Below are 13,939 nucleotides of genomic sequence, written 5' to 3'. Positions count from 1 at the left end.
AAAATTTAAATTAAATGTGGTGTCGTAATATATGTGTAATTTTATATGCATTAGAAAAATTTTATTTATTCAAATGAATGATTAGTTGATTTTACAGCATTATTTTTAAGAAGAAAAAAACAGTCAAAAATGTTAACTAATTGAACTGCTTTGCATGGATATCCTTTGAATTTACAAACCATGGCCTTTTCCTAACTGTGGCATTTGGCTGTAGTCCCACCTGCAAGGGACTGCAGTTCCACCTCCCAGGACACTTATTCCCTTTTGCTTGAGATGCAAAAGACAGAATTACTCTCAGGTGTGTTCACGAGCTCAGCTGCAATGTCAGGTAATGCCTGACATTCCCTCTTGCCCACAAGTGCTGGGGGAGGGCAAGCACTTGGGGAAGAGAGGTTCCTGCAGCAGATGGCCTGAGTGGAGGTGCTCTGAGTGCACTTTCCCTTACCCACTAAAGACTATGAGCAAATGCAGTCTGTGTAGCAATTGAATCTAAATGCATGCTCAATCATGTTTAAATATTCTGCTATTCAGGACTCAACATTCTCTGCCCATTTCACCCTCTAACAAATGCCTCTAAACTTCGTGACAGTTTTGTATCTTTTAGGTAGCTTTATATGAAAGAGTTCTATAGGCTTTGTGTCCTATACATGCCCTTACATTAATTTAGGGGGGTCTCGTTCATATTTTGATGGACTGTGAACCCAAATTTCATAGGGCTTATGTGTCCTCTTATGTTGGGTTTAGAAGATTGAACTATTGCTCCAGTTTGAGTTTAGCTTGGTTTGGGGGTTTTGGCACTTTTTGGTTTATTTTCTTTAATAGCTGGTTCTTATTCATGTAACAGACATTTAGGTTTTGTGGTGGGACAGGAGACCTGCATTATAATTCATCTTTGAAGAATCTCAGACACAATAGTGAACTGGTTATCTGTAGCTGTGGTTTTTTTGTCTGCCTGTTTGTAAAACAAACAAGTAGGGCTTAGATATTTCTGCAGAGCTATATAATTTAAGCTTGCAAATTATGATTGGGGTGTATAAAACTGTGTTCTTGCTCTGTATCAATTCCTGAAGCAAACATATTTCCTGACAGGAACAGAAAGGATCCTGCAGCAATCTGTCTGTCAAATGATTGGTCATATAAATACTTCCTTGAAGTATTTGTATATTTATGATCTTTATAGACTATTCAATAAAATTTGTTGAATTAATGTGCTTATAGTTTACAGCAGGAGTAACTCCTACTCAACTGTTGCAGAAAATCTTTAATCTGTCTTAAAAAAAATCAGAATCTGGATAGTTTACAAGAAACTACTTCTAAATTACCTCCTAATGCTAACAATCTCCAGGTCCACTGGATTTCAAAATGTTTAGGTGGCTCATAGTCCTAACTATGGAGAGCAATGGACATGCTGAAAAATAACTTTCTCCTGACCAAACGAAGGACTCTATTTCATACCATGAATGTTTTCTTTTCCAGCTTTTCTCTTTAAAATGTAGATATTAGACAGAAATTGATTTAAAAAAACCCAAAGAAACTGACCCTTTCAGTGTAGTCTTAGAGAGCAGGTCAAGATTACAAAAACAGCTTAGCAAATAAAATGACATCACCTTAAAACTTTTTACTCCCCCAGGATTTCTCAACTAGAGAAGAGATTAATTAAAGAGCCAAACCACATAAACCAGATGGTTTTTTGGTTGTGGTGATCCAGTCATTCAAATTCCTGTCTGGACTTCTGTAATTCCTTATAGCTTGTGTCTGAGCTCACAATCCTTACAAATATTTCAGTAAGTACAGAAACCAGTAGTAGTGTTGTTTTTATAGAATTATAGAATCATAGAATAGTTTGGATTGGAAGGGACCTTAAAGATCACCTTGTTCTAACGCCCCTGTCGTGGGCAGGGACGCCTCTCACTGGACCAGGTTACTCCAAGCCCCATCCAACCTGGCCATGAGCACTTCCAGGGATGGGACAAACATGACTTCTCCTGGAAATGTGCTTCAGTGCCTCACCACCCTCACAGTAATGATTTTCCTCACAGTAATGATTTTCCTCACAATATCTAACCTAAATCTGCCCCCTTTCTGTTCAAAGTTGTTCCACCTGGTCCTATTATTAAATTCTCTTTTTTACCATGTACTGATGTACTATTTGTCAGATTCTTCCATTCATCTTTGGACTTTTCACAGGGTGGCACTGCTCATGAATAAGATTTCGTGAGTTTTGAAATGCAAGCAGCTTTTCTCAAAATTGTGTTCCACAATTTTGGAAGGAGCCAGGTGAACTTGATAAAATCATCTGCTTAAAAGGTGAAATCATAGCATCGTGGGACAGGGCCACCTGAAAAACAAATCCTGGGCTCTGAAGCCTTACAAGAGGAAAAATAACTAGATATTTTCAGACTCTGCAGCCTCAAGAGGAATGTAATATTCACTATTTCAGTTCATTACTCCCATAGGCAGAACTGTGAGTATGAAAGAAGAAAAAATATTTAATATTAATTAATTTTAATATTAAATATTAATATTAATATTTAATATAAAAATATTAAAAATAAAGAAGAGGATTTGAAAGAATGTAAGAGTAAAGGGAGATAACAATAAAAGTGTAATAAAATGAAGGGGGAAATGGTGAAAGTAAGCAGAAAATAACAACAAAACCCAGAGAAGATGTACTGAATATTTGTACAGAGGAAAAAGAGACATTTTTGCCTAGTATTATTATGAAAGTGTCCAGGTGTCTCAATTGAAGATATAGACATATTACAAAATGAAGAAGAGATGTGAAAAAATCTTCTTAGTAGTACAATGATTACCATGATCCATGCTGCACACAAGATTTGTAATTAATTCTGGTCTTTAAACTGTTCTTCCTGTGGCAAAGAGGGAATATTGACTTAAAATACTTTGAGCTTATAGCAAGTGGGTAACACTCTCTTCTTCAAATAAACAAGATGCAGAAGATGGAAGGATTATACAGAAACAAGAGCAACAAAAAAGTGCAACTTCAAAATTTTTGAGATAGGAAACCAAAAGTTCACAAGTTGTCTCCTCTTTCTTCAAATATGAATTAAACAGGTTTGTTGTATTGATTCCTATGGGACTTTTCCCCAAAGCATCTCTTCTGCTAGAAAATCCCATTCATGCTATCAATTCTCTCAGCAAGGAATAACTTAAGAAATTTTAGCTCACTGATATCACACTCAAAATACCCCTGTAGATTTATAGACAGAGTGCAAAACCAAAAATGAGCGAACAAGTAATAAGCACGCTCTTTCAGTATCATAGTACTTTGTGAAGAAAATAATTACCATTGCCCATACTTTAGGGGATGTACATTAAAAAAACATTCAACAGTTAAGTGACTTACTCAGAGGTGAAGGTGGAATAAATTTTATCTGATCAATACATAAATTTTAAGAATTCTTGGCTTCTAATTCCACTCTCTAATTCCAGCATGAGATAATACATTGTCCAATATTCTGTGTAGATAGCCACATGAGGAGTCATTGTGTATTTATTATTGAAAGAAATTTAAAAGTTCAACACCCTCTTTCCACCAAAACAGCAGAACGTCATCAGTTTCCTTAACCTTTTTATTACATACTAGAAACATACAGTTTAGTCTTCAAAGGTGAATATTAACTGACTGTAGCATGAATAGCCCAAGGGATGAGATAGATGAATAGAAAAATAAACTGTGATTTAACAACCATGTCTGGTCTTGTGTGGAAAAGCTCCAGTATTTGGATATGTCTGGGCAAGATGCTGTCTTTTAATTATTCACGAGAAACACACATATTTCAGCTTAATTCATGCAGCACTAATAGCTCCTTTTACAATGCTCACATTTTTCACCGTATTAAGGTGTTCATTTCCAGAAGTAAACAGAGAAATATAAATGAGTTTTTATCATAGACAAAGTAATGGTATGTGCTTAGTTCCAGCTGTTGTAAGTCACAAGGTTCTCTGAATCAAAGGCCAAAGAGGTAAGCAAGGCTTTAGAAGATGAAATACCTAAAAGAATGCAGCAGAAACCTAAATTGTATGATCCTGTAACATGCAGGTTTTGTAGCATTTGAAAAATCAGTCACTTTCAGGAAGGAAATAAATTTTCTTTTTTTCCCTACTTAAAAACTCTGGAGTACTTGCAGATGGTATCATAAAAATGGAAATCTAATCATGTTCTGACTTGTGATATTCTTTAATTTTGCAGGGACATATTTTATCATGGCAAGATAAACTGTTTATGGACACTGCAATTTATATTGGAGTTGCACTCATCACTGATTCAAAGCTCTCCAAGAGTTAGGAACAGCAGTGTCTTATCATAAGATAAGTGACCCATTTGCCAGAGATGTGGGATGAGATTTCACGGATGGAGCATCATGAGAAATGGTGTCAGACAAAGACAGTGAGATATCTGCAGCTGCACACTGGTTGTACTATGATAAGAAAATAGCCAACATATTAAAGCAAGATCAGCAATGTTGCTAATACTTGCTAGAGGATCACATTTCATCTGCAAGTGGAAGATATTCACAAGATAGGAGGTTCAAACAGTATTCCACAGATCTTTACAACACAAAAAGGAAAACCAACAACTTAATTTTTAAACTCCAGTGACAGGATGTTTACTCACAGAAGTGAATAAATTTATCAACTAAGGTGAATAAATATATCAACTATTACATATTCTAGTGCAACAGAGTTAGCCTGTGTTAAGGAGGTATAAGTATATGCATGCTCATGGAGCTATTCACCTGTGCTCCCTTTTAGGATATTTTTACTTTTTGTCCTGTACTAATCTTTCTTTATACAGCTGTCTCAGATTGTCAGATTTCCCCTCTTTTTTCCCCCTCTTTCTATAATATAGTAAGACTAAAAATACCATATCACCTTTAAAATCAATTAAGAACTATGGTTGAAATCGAGTGAAAAAAAGTTCCAGTATAAAGGATGATAAAAAACCTAAATGAAAATTAAAAAAACCTTACTAGTGTATGAAATGTAATCTTGTTCAAGGGAATAATGCACATGCATTTCTTATTATTTAATATGGAATATAGAATAAAAAAATTGCAATGTTTACAGAAGTGCTGTGTAATTGCAATGAGATGAACTAATTCTGAATTCTCTGTTGTGCCTGTGCCTTTGAAGCTTAGAAGAGAACCCAAAGCCACTTCCACAGCAGCAGCAAGACTGCAGTCCCAGCTGCAGCCTAAGTAGCTCCATCATTAGACAATGAAAAAGTAGTCAACATTAATTAAAATGCAACATTAGGTAGAGTCAGATATCCAATAAAATGAACATAAAAGAAGGGAATTCAAATCTCCATGTTGTCGGAAAATATCTACACAATGCAGCAAAGATGTTATCAGTGACAACTGGGATCATCCTGAGAGATCTTTTTCAAAGAGGAGGAACTTCCTAATTTACTGAAAATGTGTTTTGTTTATCCTGTTACTGACATAGCTTGATCATATATTCAACATCCAGCCCATGACAACTTAGCCTTGTGTTATGACTTGCTAAGCTTCTAATATAGCTGTCAAATTGCAAGCATCTCAGAACTGGAACTTTCCCTTTAAAAGCATGCATGATGTTCTAGCAGTGAGCTAGGTTTGAGTAGAGCTGAAATGACAAACCACAGGCTAATTAATCAGTTAATTCACCACAAAAGAAATAGTGTCCTACAGGGTGAAATGAGTATTTCACTGTCATCTTGGAAGACAGGTCTGAAAAGGTATTCTTCAATAAAATTTCATCTTTAAATTAGAAAATCTGCTATTTAATGTATTAACTATACATGTTATGCACAACCCCAGAGTAAACTGAGGCAGCAAATTCCATTGATTTAATAGTTTATCTATATTTAGACATATATCTTCCATTAAGTATCTTCAAGTTTATAAGTTAACATATTCCAGTCTATACTCAACTAATCTATAATTACTGGACTGCTACATTAATGAAAAACTAAATCGTCTTCATGGCAAAGATAAATTGTTCTTTCTTATTTGTGATAGAATATTATGGTGGATTGGTTCTTAACCCTGGTAACTCCAATCCTTTCTCTTACTCATGAAAAGAAAACTACTGAAAAGACAACATGCAGGTGTTCTGCTTCCAGCCAGAGCAGGATTGATTTTTGCAGTAGGTGGGAAGAGACATGGCTAATACACAAGTTATTCATTATTACTCAATCTGTAAAATGTTTGATAGAATCAAATTCATTGGATATAACTATAGAAATTAGAATTTATCCTGTATTTGGTGCAAACATGTATAAGCTATGCTTATACACCTCATCTGAAAAATCACTGCTCCCTTTCTGTCACTTACTGAAATAACTTACTAGTTATGCCATTCATGAATTAGAATTTTTAAATTAATTTTTTTCTAGTGCATGACATTTTTCTATCATTGCCCATGTAGTGACAAGATCTAAATTTAATCTGTTAATATAAAGATCTGAAAGACATAGAAACAACTTTAGTCTAGCAGATATGAACAAGAAAATTATTAAATTACCCATCATATTTGATATTTGAAAAGATGGAATCATAAGTTTGATTTGGAATTCTAAAGTAGATATTATTCCAGTGTAAACCATCTGGCAAGTTCAAACTGCAGGAAGAAATAGAAAGCAAAATGTATTAAACTGACTTTTTATTTGATCTTGAAGACATAAATACACATCACATGAATGCATTGCAGATAATGTGTTGTTTGTTGATAAAGTGGCTTTTATTTGGTATTGTGGTATACAGTTGTTGGACTGATATGTTAACATGATTCCCTAATATAAATTTTAATACTCATATGCAGAGTAGAAAAATTACATATATATGCAAAACAGGGTTTAGAATATTTTTTTTAATTCACTAGGAGGGTACATCCCTACTTCAAAGATTAACTTTACAGTCATAACATTTAAATAATCTTAAAGTTATTCAGTCTAGTGATTCTCAAATAATTAGAAAAACTGGAAAATTTTAATTCCTTCTTTAAGAAAAAAACCAAACCTCAACCCTAAGCATAGAATCATAGAAGGGTTTGTTTTATTGAAAAATTTTGCTTAGTGTATTTTTCTTTCTAAGTATTACTATAAATTAATTCATCAAAATAAATTACATATTTCACATTGATTTCAATAGGCTTTAGATCAGGTTCAGCATGGCTTCATTTGGGAAACTGTGAGGTAATCAAAATAAGCAATCTGAGGCTGAAAATTATGCAATTGGGACATCTATAAATTTACCATTTAGTGAAATATCAGTTTTAAATCAGAAAGTAAGAAATGAAATTAATCCTTTACTACTAGATTTTTACATAAGCCCAGGGGACATGAAGAAGAAAATACATTACCTAGATAATGTCATTTACTATTTTTTAGTAAATAACATCACTATGGAAAGTAAAGTTACATATTAATATAATTCAGAATTAAACACATGGATATTAAATATGCGATCATATTAAACCCAAAATACTTATCAGATTAACTGTCACTTATAATCCTTCTGTGCTTTTCTCTCTGGAGTCAGAGGTCTTACAGAAAAAGTACACTGGAGATTTAAAATGGAATCTCAGGATAAACCACAACTTGATTCTAAGAAGCTTTTAATATCCTGAGGCACATCAGTCAGATTAGGGAGGTAATTAATCTGAAATGACAGAAAGTACTTGATACTGGCTAAAAATTTTATGGTGGTCGAAAAAGAAAAAAATAAGTAAATTATTTTAAAAAAATATTACAGACATTGAAAGACTGACTGTAGGTGCTGTTTTCCTAAGATTTCTATTTCTCATAATTAATCAAAAGAAGTTTTAATTAAAAACTTAGAAATTGAAGTTTTGGCTTTTTCACATTTCTGATGCTTTCTACTGAACTCCACGTGAAAAGAGATTTTTTTAAGATTAACCATTCCAGATGGCTCACTTATATGGTTATTCTTAGACATCCTATTTCTCCACTGCAGCCATACACATATCTACAACAGGAGAAGGATTGTATGAAATAGAGTGTATTTTTTAGTAACATCATTTATTATCCATATGCAATGTATTATATGGTAAAAGCAAATGTCATCATTACTCTTGTGCTGATGAACATACCATTCCTCTTTTTAATTTCTATTTCAAAGTTTGTATGAAATATAAGTTTTATTTTAATTTCATTTATAACTGTGTAAACCAAACTGTAGGATAACAACCAATCAATATGATAATGAGACAATTTTAAATAAGAGCACAACTTGATCACTTGAATTTGGATGGAGATTCTGGAGATGTTTATTTATTTTATTATTATTATTAGTAGTAGTAGTAGTAGTAGTAAACTTATTTACTAGGTATTTATCTAATCTGATTTTCTCTTTATAGACACTTTTGGGTGTATAAGATGAAGACACAATAACAACAACATTTTTTTTTCTTATGATATGAAAGTATAGAAAGTCTGCATCAATTTTTGGCGATATAAATGACTGATGTCTAGGGTGTCCCAAAGAGTCTGGGTCCAATTTTTAACCATACATATTATAAATATGAGCAATAACTCATGATCTAGTGGTCTAAGGAATTTTATAAAAATAGGACTGATGATTTATTGAGCCAGCAGCACTGGCTCCCACTGTAAGTGGGAACTATTTTGAAACAAAGCTGAAGTAGTTTGGAGACTCTTGCATAAAAGAGTAATAAAGTAATAGAGATTGTAACAACTGCAAGTAATGGAACAAAAGCCTGTCCACCACCTGAATAATTAAAAAAATATTAAATACTATTTTTCTCTTGCCATAGAAAGTTCAGCATGGAGAACTGAAAACTGAATGAAAAGTAGAATCTCAAAAATCAGAAGTGTATATGGACAGAAGGACAAAAAAGCATGTTAAGAGGAAATATTTTATTGGGTGGAAAGGGGAAGATGTCAAGAATGAGGGAGAAAATGTTTGACTTACAGTAACTTTGAAATGGTATTTAATAAAAAAGAGAGTGAAAATATAGTGATTCATGTTTTCCTAAGTGCTTTGTAACTTTTTCTGGTGCACAAATGCTATGCAGCCTTTTGGGAAATACCTTAGTCACAAGCCAGTCTGGCAGACTCTGCTCTATGAAAACAGACTTTTAAAAAAATATATAGTCGCCTGAAATTAAGGTTTGAATTGCAAATAAATCTTAAGAACTATCAGGAATCCAGAATATTATTGAAGTCATTATGAGCTTTGTGTATTCAGCAGTTTTTTTCTAACTTGTGGATTTAAGGCTTCGGAGACAAGCTTGAAATATTCGGCTGAAGTATTTTCACTCCTCAGCTGAACTACAAAATGGGAGAAGATAGGATTTTATAAGTTTAATATAAACTTATCATTCTGAGAGAGTTGTATGCATTATGAATAGCAAATTTCCAATTGCAATACTTACCACTACACTGTTGAAAGAATTATTGGCATCTGGTGCCTCCAAAGATTAGCAGTCATACTGCCTAATCAGTTTGACTAGGAGAGAGTCATAAAAGTAGGAAAGGTAATCTGGAGTGCAGATATGTTCAAATGGGCAGCAAGGAGAGTATATAACCTCAGAGTAGTTTTATTTAATTTAGGGAAATATTCTGCTGCTGATCCAACCAGACATGGGCAACAATGAGGTGATTACATGGCAAACACAGTAAAAAAATAAATAAATAATTTTGAATGCATTTATTTCCTTTATTTATTTCAGTCATAAAGTAATCAATTAAAATGAATTTCATAATTTTTCTCTTCCTTCAGTGAATGTATTAATTCTGTAATTCTGGGAGTGTAAGGAAGAACAACAGATGAGTTTACTGATTGTCAGACTGATTAATAACTGATGAAGAAAGCACTTGTAAGAATTATTTAAAAATGTTAGAAGACATATCTCCACTCAGACACGCACACACACACACACACACACACACACAGAGAAAGGAATAAACCATCTTTTTCTATAGATGTTGACAACTATGAACATATCCATTACAGATTTAACTTAATAGCAGAAAAGAAAAACTAGACATAGTATGTCAGTAGCTCAGGCAGAGGCAACATAAAAAAGCTGTTGACTTCCATTTTCATTCTGAATAGGACAGGGTGAATCCTGAGTTATTTGCCCTGGGAAATATGGTATTCACTCTAGACCAAGAGGTCTCTGACTTTTGTCATGTCTTTTTCCCTAGACTCTCAGAGAAGTCCTTACTACAGCACCTGTGAGGCTGCTTTTCTTATTCTGAAATGAGCTTCTGAAATAGATAAAATGAGGCCCAACAGAGATGTATCTGCTCCTCTCCACTGACTGCAATCAGATCACTTATGGCATGGATTATGGCATGGATTAAAGCCATCCAACAACATTTGACTTTGGAAATAACTGCTAATAAATTACTTTGGAACAAGTAATTTCTTGCATTTTATTACTTATATATAATATGAACAAATGCTCTTAAAGGATAACATCATCTTTTGTGAATCACAACCCAGTACAGAGGAGTAAGAAAATGTCCTATAAGTCATGGAGTATATCCTTAGGACAGGGCTCCAAGCTGAGAGCTTCAAACCATGAAGGCTCCTTGAGGCTACAACTTTCTTCATATTATTCCTTAGCTAGTATTAAAAGAGGTTTTTGCTTCCTCTGGCAGAGGTTGCAGAGGCTGCTGGTACAGATGCAGAAATTGGGAAACATTTTATTTCATTTCAACACATGCTTCTGACAGTCCCAGCTCAATCTGGGCCTGCAAAGTTCTCTAATGTCTGCACAAGATTCAGAAACTCTCACCATTTTCTGTGAACACTGATATTTTTGAGAGAGAAAGACCCTTTGTCAAGGTCATGGAAATTATAGCACTATTTTCATCTACCTCTCCTCCATGCAGGTCTGCTTAACAAGACTAGAATTGAGAGAATGTCTAAAGCCAAAGGTAACACTTTTAAGAGCAGGGTTGTAACAAAATCCCTTAACCCCACTTTTGATTAATTATCAATTACTCCTGGGGGGATTCTGATTGAACAAAAGTGGAGAATTTTTCAAAATCAGCGATTGGAATAACCTTCCTTGCAGAAATGGTGGATTTTCCAACATTGCACTCTTCTAAGATATGGTTGCTCAGGATGCCAAACCATCTTGTCTAGACCATGTTTTTGACAGAAAAGATTGGACTGGATGACCCTTGAAGTGTCTTTCAACCTGGTATTCTATGATTTATGTTTCTATGAATATATCATGTTACATTTCCTTGTGCTCTTAAAATTTCAATGAAATAATTTTACATAGCTGTTTTTAATGTGTCGTATTTTAATAAATACTTTCTGACCAATCAAAATTTGATATTGTTAAAAAATACCTAAATTTTTTGGAGAACTTTATTTTAAAACAGACTCATGAATTCCAAGGTATTTTTTTTAACTGTTGAGCTCTTTCTGTTGACCTGTTATGAGACATAAGCAAATTTGGGATATATATGTAAAGAGTGTGATTTTAATGTTAAATACTAAATGAAATTATTTAATTATACACACATATGTAAAGAAAAAGTTATGCCTGCCCACACATACACAATACAGTTTTATCCCTGTTATATGCATGCATTATATATGGCATACAGGACATGGAGATTTTGCCCTAATTACTTTCTGTTAAGACTTAAGAATTAGAAAGTTTGGGGGTTTTCAGTTATGTACCAGAATTTATATAACATGTTTAAAATGGAATTGTGATGAGAAGATGTGAAATGAGATCCCAACTAATTTTTTTTTTTTTTTTTTTGTTATATACTATTCTCTCATGGTCTGTTAGTAATTTTTCCCAAGCAAGCAGAATTTTTATCTTGATGCACCATGGCTGAATTTCAGAAGAGAGTGAAATTTACCATAAATTTATCACTGTATTTCTAAAGATGGAGATAAAGAACATTATTCATTTCCCTGTCAAATAGACATTTAATGGAAGCTTGAGGCTTTGTCCTGTGTGAGGTAAAAGAGAAGAAAATTCTAAGCAGCAAATTAAGAGCAGGCTGGGATTTTTATTACTTTGGAGAAAAGTTCTTAAAACAAGGCCAATGAGACTATAACCAGAATGAAAAATTAATAAGACATTCTAGATAGAATCCATTTAAATGGCTTATAGTCAAGAAAACATATCATTGTATTTTAAGAACTCAGTGTAGTTAAAACCATATGAGAAGTTTTACAATTCCTTTGGCATTGGCATGATGCACAATTTTTTCCTGCAGGAAAACATAGAAAGGTGATATGTTGTCATCAATAAAGCCTTCCAAGGTTACCCCTATTTAAATAGAAAGAAGGATGTTCCTATGTTTGAAGTGGTGCCAAACAGCCTGTGTCCAGTTCTGAGAAGTGTGATAATCAAAAATTGATATAAAATATTATGTGTCCTTTTTCTTAGAATAAGCGAGAAGAAGAGCAATAAATAAAGGTGGTTTTGCTAAATTCTTAGTAATTCTCACTAGATTAATACAGCCTATTGATCTAGAGAAAACAGTTGGGTAACTAGGACTAAGGATAAATATACAAATAACAGCAATTAGACATTCCAACATGTATTTTGTTCCTATTTCATTATATTTATTTTAATGAGACAGGACTATCTTGATATTCTGTGTGGTTTTTTTTGCTATAAAATCATAATATATAGTTGTCAGATGTACAAGAACACTATAAAATTATGAATTAAGTTAATAATTTCAATGTAGCATTAAATTGCTGATTCGTAAGGGAAAACTATTTTCATTAAATTTTACTATTAAAATTATATTAAAGGAAATAGCAGTGTTTTTTTTTCTAAAAATCTTATTTTACATGGCTTTAGCTAGGAACATGATACTTTCACTGGCATGTAACTTTTGATACTTTCATCCCAATAGGTATTACCTAGAACTCTTATTCAGAATTACTTTAATGATATTCTGTAGGGTAAAGTTGATTTTACTGTGTCTGAGTGAATCTATTGTTAGCCAAGATCACATTGACAGCATACTCAAAATTTATACTTCAAAAGTGAATGTATATTTCTGGTTTTAGGCTTTTGGCTTAGCTGAATATTGTGACACCCATGTTTTTCATTAAGCAGAGTCTGGAATTTAAACAGCTAGTTAATCTTCTTCTGCTATATCAGAGGACTTTACAGCAGCCATTTCTTGTGCAAAACACTTCTATTTAGAGAGAATTGCTTGGAGATTACAGTTGTTCAAAAATAGTGCTTCAATCTTTAAAGAGTTTTTAAAATCCTTTTGACTTCTCTCAACATATGCATAAAATACACTACTGACAAAGCTCAGTAGCTAGGCAAATGGAGAAACATGCAGATTTCTGAAGAAATCAACTTAGCTAAGTCTGGCATTGTTTTAACATCTCAGTCTTTATTGTACATAGCCAAAGAAAACATCTTAAAATTGAATTAAACTTGAAAGGCTTTTTAAACCAAAATTAATACTATTGCTTTTTAAACTAAAATTAATGATAATAGCTCTGAAATTAACACCTTGGTATAGGATACATTCTGGGGCAAAGGCTTCAATGGCCACAAGAAAAAAGTTGAAATAGAATAGTACTGAAGGTTATTAACACCACTGCAAAGGAAGTGGACAGTGTTTCAATATGAACTTGTACAGTACAAATAAAAAATATGTAACAGGAAATTTTATTTCATTCTATGTAAAATGAAATTTTCCCTGCTGCAAGGTGTTTAAAGTAGAACTGAATGAATGCATTCCTTCTCAGAAAGCTATATAATGCTTATCGGATAGGAAAATGTAAAAATTTGCATTTTAAGGATCACTTGACATACATGTCATATCAAAAGTCCAAAACCCAAATAGCATTTCCATTCCTAGCCTCATAATGCTCAACCTAAAGTTGAAAATTTTACTATCATTCATTCACATTGAAAAAAATATCTAACACAA

This window comes from Molothrus aeneus, chromosome 2 (assembly GCF_037042795.1).
Source record: "Molothrus aeneus isolate 106 chromosome 2, BPBGC_Maene_1.0, whole genome shotgun sequence".
Lineage (NCBI taxonomy): Eukaryota > Metazoa > Chordata > Aves > Passeriformes > Icteridae > Molothrus > Molothrus aeneus.
Note: the sequence above shows the minus strand (reverse complement) of the source record.